The sequence below is a fragment of the Peromyscus maniculatus genome, chromosome 1 (genome assembly GCF_049852395.1).
Source record: "Peromyscus maniculatus bairdii isolate BWxNUB_F1_BW_parent chromosome 1, HU_Pman_BW_mat_3.1, whole genome shotgun sequence".
Lineage (NCBI taxonomy): Eukaryota > Metazoa > Chordata > Mammalia > Rodentia > Cricetidae > Peromyscus > Peromyscus maniculatus.
The window spans coordinates 54,032,337-54,040,833 of NC_134852.1; positions in this window are offsets into that span (position 1 = coordinate 54,032,337).

Sequence of the window (8,497 nt, forward strand, 5' to 3'; positions counted from 1 at the left end):
TGTGGGTAATAAGACTAGCAAGACTAACAGCCCTCTACCTTTATCCCCTATAGTTAAGGAGGATTCTGAGTATCCTATCACCAAGAGTCACCTCCGACCGTTCTGGGAAACGGGCCCGTGTTCAGGATTGACCGGCTCCCCTAGGGTACTTTTGAGTCTCAGACTGGGCAGGGGTTCACGTCACCATAGGTAAGCCCGGCCACCCAGATCAGATTACATTCATCTTGCCTTGGGCTGAAGCAACTTCCAACCCACCCCCCGATGAAGGTCTGTACGGTCCACAATGGGCAAGGTGGCCAAGCCCAGGTTGTCGGCAGATGGACCTTTCAAGGCCTGTAGCACAGACCAAGGAGCCCCGTCTGAAGACTGTTCTGCAGGACTCCCAGGAGGGAGAGTCCCTTCTCCCTCATAACCATCTTTACCCTCTTCTCCCCTCCTCCCCTCCCCCTCTGCCTCCCCAGTCCCCTCCACCAAGGCCTCACCTGCCCCTCCCATCTGCACCTGCCCCTACCCCACCATCTAGCTCTTCCCTACCTCCCCCTGTGTTTTCCCCTCCCCACATACCGCCCTCACAACTTCGCTGACTCTGGTTCAGGGTGTCGCCTCCTTCAGCCCTCACTCTCCTACGTCGTCATTTCCTGACATATAGGTCGTTACTTGTGTGTCCCTTTCTCCGTCACAGATCTCTACAACTGGAAGAACCAGAACCCCCTTTCATCACTGGCCCTGATTCCTTAATGTCTCTAATTTATTCTTTTTTAATCATCTCCCCACGTGGGAGAACTGTCAGCAGATTCTCCGTACCCTCTTCACTACCGAAGAGAGGGGACGGATTCTCGGGAAAGCAACTGACGCAGTGCCCGGAATAGCTTCAGTGGCTGGTGACCAGAGGGCAGAGGCGGTTGACCGTGCTCTGCCAAGAAGGAGACCCCAAGGGGACCACGACACAGAGAGGTAGGAGGTCACTCAGTACCACCAGGTTCTGCTAGAAGGGATGGAATGGATGGTCTGGAAGCCCACTGACCTATCTAGGGTAACAGATGTGGAGCAGGGCCCAGATGAAAGCCTTCAGCTTTCCTGGAGCCTTGGCCTGGATGCCTATTGATTATACACTCCTGTTGACCCAGAGGACCTGGCAAATCTCAAGGTGATTAACCTGGCCTTTGTTACTCAGTCAGCCCCTGGCATGCATAGAACAAAGGATGCGTGGGTTTGCAGGAAAGAAGAAGTCAGAACTACTAGAGAGAGCCCAGAAGATCTTCTGGTGAAGATGGATGTGCCACTGGGGCGGCGCTGCAGGCCCCGGCAGCTCTCGGCTCTGCCCATGTGCACCGTGATGAATGGAGGAGATCTTTACAAAAGGACCAGTGTGCCTACCGCAGAGAAATGGGTCATTGGAAAAATGAATGTCCTTGCCAGATACAGGTAGCCTCCCCCAAACCCACCAATCCTAGCTATGGAGGATTAGTGAGGCCGAGGCTCCTTTGAACTAGGCCTATGGTAACCTTCACTGTAGGGGGCCAACTTGTAAAATTCCTGATGGACACAGGGGCTACTCATTCGGCATTACAGGAGCCCCTGGGGCCCTCCCAACCAAACAATGGAAGCACAGCGGACAACAGGAGATGTCAGAGTACAAACGGACCTCTGACGGCACTGTTAACCCAGGACAAGGAACTGACTCGTTCTTTTATTGTTGTTCCTGAATGTCCCTTCCCTTTACTGGGCAGGATCTTCTGAACAAGCTCCAGGGAACAATATCATTCCCAGGAGACTCCCCCAGGTTGCAGTTGGGAGGCCCTGCTAAAGCTTTAACTATAACCTGCCCAAAAAGTGAGGAATATCTGCTCCTCTAAAAAACAACTCATTCCCAGGAGGAGGAATGGAAAGAGTTTCTGACCCAGGGAATTCCTACAGTTTGGGCAGAGGATGATACTCCTGGCCTGGCAAAACATGTGCCCCCATCACAGTGCGACTGACATCTGGGGCAGTGCCCACTCGGGTCAAGCAGTACCCATCAGTTCAGAAGCCAGGCGAGGGATTCACATCAGGCGCCTCCTTGAAGCAGGCACACTTCCTCCTTGCCAGTCAGCCTGGAATACCCCCTTGTTGCCTGTCCAAAAGCCTGGAGCTCCAGACTGTAGACCAGTACAAGACTTGAGGGAAGTGAACAAGAGGGGAGAATCCATTTACCAAACAGTTCCAAGTCCCTATGCCTTGCTTAGTTTATTACCACCAGAGCATAAAGTTTACTCTGTATTGGACTTAAAAGATGCATTCTTCTCCACCCCTCTGTCAAAATTAAGTCAGACCATCTTTGCATTTGAATAAGCTGACCCTGAACTGGAGATATCAGGAGAACTAACCTGGACCAGACTGCCTCAAGGGTTCAACAACTCTCCCACCATCCTTGATGAAACACTCACCCAGGATTGAAGTGCTGTGGAATAATCCTCTGTACACTGTAAAGATTTGTCACCTGAATTAGTTTAATAAAATCATGATTGGCCAGTAGCCAGGCAGGAAGTATAGGTGGGCGACCAAACTAAGTAGGCTGGGAAGAGGAAGGGCAGAGTCAGGAGTCATCAGCCAGATGCAGAGGAAGCAAGATGAGAATGCCGTACTGAGAAAAGGTACCAAAGCACGTGACTAAACATAGATAAGAATTATGGGTTAATTTAAGTGTAAGAGCTAGTCAGTAATAAGCCTGGGCTACCGGCCAACCATTTGTAAGTAATATTAAGCCTCCAAGTCAATTATTTGGGAAGCAGCTGCTGGTTATTTGGGAGTTGCTGGTGGGACAGAAACTTCTGCTTACATTTAAATCTCTTCTGTAGTAAGTACCCTGGGGCAAGCTTGCAATAAGTGGATGGTCTATTAATAGCTTCTAAAGATGAGGGCTGTTTGAGAACTACCAGAGGCCTTTTGGAAACTCGAGCCCAGTAGGCTATAGAGTTTCTAAAAAGAAAGCTCAGCTTTGCTCACCCTAAGATACTTGGGATATGAGCGGAGAGAAGGGTAAAGACTGTTGTCCCAAGTCTGTTTAGCAGCCATACTGCAAATCCCAACTGCAACCACCAAGAAGCAAATTAGGGAATTTCTGGGAGCTGTTGGATATTGCTTGCTTGCTTGCTTGCTTGCTTGCTTTCTTTCTTTCTTTCTTTCTTTCTTTCTTTCTTTCTTTCTTTCTTTCTTTCTTTCTTTCTTTCCTTCCTTCCTTCCTTCCTTCCTTCCTTCCTTCCTTCCTTCCTTCCTTCCTTCCTTCCTTCCTTCCTTCCTACCTTTCTTTCTGTTTTTCGAGACAGGGTTTCTCTGTGTAGTTTTGCACCTTTCCTGGAACTCGCTCTGTAGACCAGGCTGGCCTGGAACTCAAAGAGATCCACCTGGCTCTGCCTCCCAAGTGCTAGGATTAAAGGTATACACCACCACCGCCCGGCTGGATATTGCTTTCTTTGGATACCTGGGTTTGCTGAAATTGCCAAACCCTTGTTTGGCTGGGGGCAACACCCCTTGGAATGGACTGAGAAACACGAACAGGCCTTTAAGAACTGAAAAAAGGGGCTGGAGAGATGGCTGAGAGGTTAAGAGCACCAACTGCTCTTCCAGAGGTCGTGAGTTCAATTCCCAGCATGGTGGCTCACAACCATCTGTAATGAGATCTGGCACCATCTTCTGTATACATAATAAATAAATCTTTACAAAACAAAAACAAACAAAAAAAACTTAAAAGAGGCCCTGGTACAGGCCCCCACATTAACTCCCCCTGATGTCTCCAAGCCCTTTCATCTTTATGTCCATGAAAGAAAGGACATTGCCAGGGGAGTCCTGACTCAGACCCTGGGTCCCTGGAAAAGGCCCATGGCTTACATCTCAAAGAGACTGGATCCCGTAGCCTCTGGGTGGCCCCTTGTGTAAGAGCCATCAAAGCCACTGCAGTTCTTGTAGAAGAAGCTGAAGAGCTCACGTTGGGACAGACCTAACTGTAACAGCTCACACGCTGTGGATGCCCAGCTGAGAGGCCACCAGCTGGCAGGTGTCTAGTGCCCGTCTGACCCAGTACCAAGCCCTTCTTTTAGGTAAGGACAGACAGACTTTTTTTTTCAATATTAGAAGATTGCTTTTTATTTTCTTTTTAAGTTTTGAGAGGAGGTCTTACTGTGTAGCCCTGGCTGACCTGGAACTATTATTATTATTATTATTATTATTATTATTATTATTATTAATTTTTTTCTATTATCTGCTTGATACTGTACAAATTCTTATCCTAATAGTGAAATGTTTCACTGAAGCTTGCCCAGTGATTGAGTGAAACCAAAACTTGTGTGTAGCTAGAGTTTTCTTGCCTTGCCCACAGTCAGGACAAATCTCTGTCACCCGCCAGTCCCACAGCGGCTCAGACCCAACCAAGTAAACACAGAGACTTATATTGCTTACAAACTGTATGGCCGTGGCAGGCTTCTTGCTAACTGTTCTTATAGCTTAAATTAATCCATTTCCATAAATCTATACCTTGCCACGTGGCTCATGGCTTACCAGCATCTTCACATGCTGCTTGTCCTGGCGGCGGCTGGCAGTGTCTCCCTCCACCTTCCTGTTCTTTCTTTTCTCCTCTCTGTTAGTCCCGCCTATACTTCCTGCCTAGCCACTGGCCAATCAGTGTTTTATTTATTGACTAATAAGAGTAATTTGACATACAGACCATCCCACAGCACTTATTATAAGCCTCAGTCATCTTAGGGTCCCCAACCCCCCCCCACTAACCCCCCTCCACCACTATATAGCCTCCCTGGTTCTGTGGGTTGCAGTTTGATTGTTCTTTGTTTTATATCTAGTATCCACCTATGAGTGAGTACATACCATGTTTGGACTTTTGATAAATCCTTGGCAATTAATCTGGCCTCAGTGATGCCAGATAATGATCCTGAGGAGCCCATCCATGATCACCTGGAGATGCTGGACTTCATCCAAGGTATACCACCTAACCTCACAGATGTTCCTCTCACTGCCATGGATACAACTCCCTATATGGATGGAAGCAGCTTCATTCAAGAAGGAACTAGGTATGCGGGGGCAGGTGGGGTGGCTGTGGTTACAGGCCAAAAGGAGGTCATTTGGGTGCAAGCCTTGCCCTGGGGCACATCTGCCCAGAGAGCAGAAATAATTACCCTGACACAGGCTTAAGATGGGCTGAAGGAAAAAGGTGAACATCCTCACAGACAGCCAATATGCTTTTGCCACAGCTCATGTTCAAGGACAGATATATAAACAGAGGGACTTACTAACCTTGGAGGGAAAGACTATTAAAAATAAACATGAAATTGTCCAGTTGCTGGAGGCCATCTGGCTACCAACTAAACTGGCCATTATTCACTGGCCAGGACACCAAGAAGACAAAAGGCCCCAAGCTCAAGGTAACAACCATGCAGAAAAAGTTACCAAAAGAAGCTGCTCTTGGGGAACCCAAACCCCAGACTGTCCTGGAACTGTCTGCTGTCCCTGAGTTCCAACTGTGCCTCAGTGAAGATGTTCCTGAGTACAGAAGACATCAATCATATTCTGACTTGGGGGCTCAGGAGAGACATAATGGATGGTAGATCTTGCCTGACAGGAGACTCTGCATGCCAAAGGTACTGGGCCAAAACTGGCTAACGGCCTTGCATCACAACATAAACTTGTCACCTAAGATCTCAGAACTCATCTCCCCTCACGCCTGGTTATCTGGACACCTAGAAAAACTTCAGAGCATTTCAGACCACCTCCTGAACTGTACCCAGGTACATGCAAAGGACATGCTTCCCCCAGGCCAACAGAGTCAAGGTACAGTACCTGGTGAATTTTGGGAAATGGACTTCACTGACATCAAGCCAGGACTCTATGGCTACAAATATCTGCCGGATTATGTCAGTACCGTCAGGCTGAGCCCTTTCCAACCCTTAACGGAAGTGGCCCAAGTGGTAGCTAAGAAATTCATAATGGAAATTATTCCCAGATTTGGCCTCCCCATATTTCTGGGGTCTGACAACAGCCCAGCCTTCATGGTCAAGTTATCTCAATTGCTTTTTAAGACTCTTAACATAAATTGGAAACTTCATTGTATGTATCATCCCCAGAGCTCAGGAAAAATAGAGAGGATGAATAGAACTTTAAAGGAGATTTTTTTTTAAACTAAGTATACTCTTTTTCTTTTTTTTAATATTTCGAGAGGAATTTCTCTGTGTAGCGTTGAGCCTTTCCTGGAACTCACTCTGTAGCCCAGGCTGGCCTGGAACTCACAGAGATCTGCCTGCCTCTGCCTCCCGAGTGCTGGGATTAAAGGCGTGCGCCACCACTGCCTGGCATTAAGTATACTCTTGAGAAACTGGATTGACCTCTGACTTTATGCCCTTCTCAGAGTCTGATGTATCCCCTACCAAGGAAAGTTCACTCTATAAGAAACAATCCGCCTCCCATGATCCCTTGGGTATATGCCAACTGTTGTCAAATTGCCTCACTCCAATCTCTGAGTCCTTAAAAGGACTGCAGTTAACATTGGATGAGATTCTGTCTCAGGTCCAGGCTGCTGAACCTGTTGGGTACCACCCATGCCATCACCCATGCCAGCCCAGAGATGCTGTATTAGTCGGCAGCTTCAAAACTGACTGGCTTAGACCTAGATGGAAAGGACAGAGAGACCAAGCTCATGATTCTCCAGACTCCTATGCTGATTCTTCAGGTTGCTACTGCTGTTAAAGTCACTGGTATTTCTGCCTGGATTCATCACTGACACCTCAAGAAGGCACCCGAGGAACCCACGAAAGGGGAGCCCAAACCCCAGAGGTAGAAAATGACTGAAAAAGGACGGTTGAAAATCAGCCTAAGGTGTGACTGTCTAACACTGTGTTCTCGCTGCTGAAATTGGCATCGTGATTATTCTATGGCTAACAGTTTTGCTTTATTTTCAACATATACAAACAGAAACTAAATGCATCTTGACAGGGGAAATAAGAGGCACCCTATCATAGGAAACACCCTGGTGTTGTCTTGCCATGCAAAAGATTGCCTTTACCCACCAGGTAAGGTAAAGGGGAAGGAAGGAGTCGTTAATCACTTCAATTGAATTTAACATACCCAGAGTTACCCTGTCTGTAACTGATAATGTGGAATATAATCTCTGCGTCCATCTAGCACTAAAAAGTGAAACTCCTGTGTCAGAGGAGATCCCTCTATTCCTGGGCTCCTAAAAAGAAACTTGTATGGAATAGGGGTTTCTTGGGAAAATTATACGAGGCTAACAGGGGACAAAATGAAGTATGCCCTCCTACTGCTGAAGGGCTGTGGCTGATGTCCCCATTGATAATGTCTTCTTCCTGCACGGTTTATGTTATGATTGCACAAGTGTCCCTTCTTATTGTTATTCCACTTCGTATCACACCCTCCCCTTTGGTAAACAACTTTAGCATGGATCTTTTTCTGTGAAAATAATACTTATTCTGCACTCGCAGCAGGATATGAGGGTTTGTGTGGGATAGGATGTGTTACACCCATTTTACTCAGCAAATCTTTACAATCTGTGAATAGAACTACAAGAGCTCTTCCTGACAATTGTGATGATTCCTCACATCTATTAAATCCCACCTTACCTGGTGCTACCTTAGCCTTTCTGTTACCTGTCCCAGGACTTGGACCCAAAGAGAGGTTTCTAAAATAGCCTGTCTAATTTCAAAAACTCCTAATACTACAGCAAAAATATTAGTAGAAATTAATGAAGAAATGGGAGAGCTGAGCTGGGCAGTGGTGGTGGTGAATGCCTTTAATCCCAGCACTCGGTAGACAGAGGCAGGTGGATCTCTGTGAGTTCAAGGCCAGCCTGGTCTCCAAAGTGAGTTCCAGGAAAGGCGCAAAAGCTACACAGAGAAACCCTGTCTTGAAAAACAAAAAAAAAAACAAACAAAAAAAAAAAAAAAGAAAGAAAGAAAGAAAGAAAAAGAAAAAAGAAACGTGAGAGCTGAGAACTGTTATGCCCTGATTGCGGGGCATATCACCCAAAAGACCACCACGGAGACCAAATTCCACATGTAAAAGCAAAGAGCCTTTATTATCTTCAAGCTCCGAGCTTGGTCTCTCTGTCTGTCTGATGCAGTGTGAGAACAGAGAGCCCCAGAGGTGGGGTGGGGTTTTTATCATAGCAGAGGTTGGGGTGAGGGGATTTCCAGGGTTCAGGACCCTGATTGGCTGACAATTGTCTGGGGGTATCTCTAAAACAAAAGTCGGTGTGTGCTAGACTCAAGGACATCTGGCCACCTTAAATTTTTGGAATGTTTGGGATGTCAGGTACTTCCTCATGCCCGGGTGGATCCCTGGGCAGTATCATCTGAAGGCTTTTCCTGGATCTGGGGTTGCCTGTCAGAGAAGCTATGTCTAGGCCCCTAAGCCTGTCATGGCTGCTGTTGGTCAACCTGTTTTGGGGCCCCTCCTCAAGAACAACTGTTCTTCAAAATAAAGCTACTGTAGATTACCT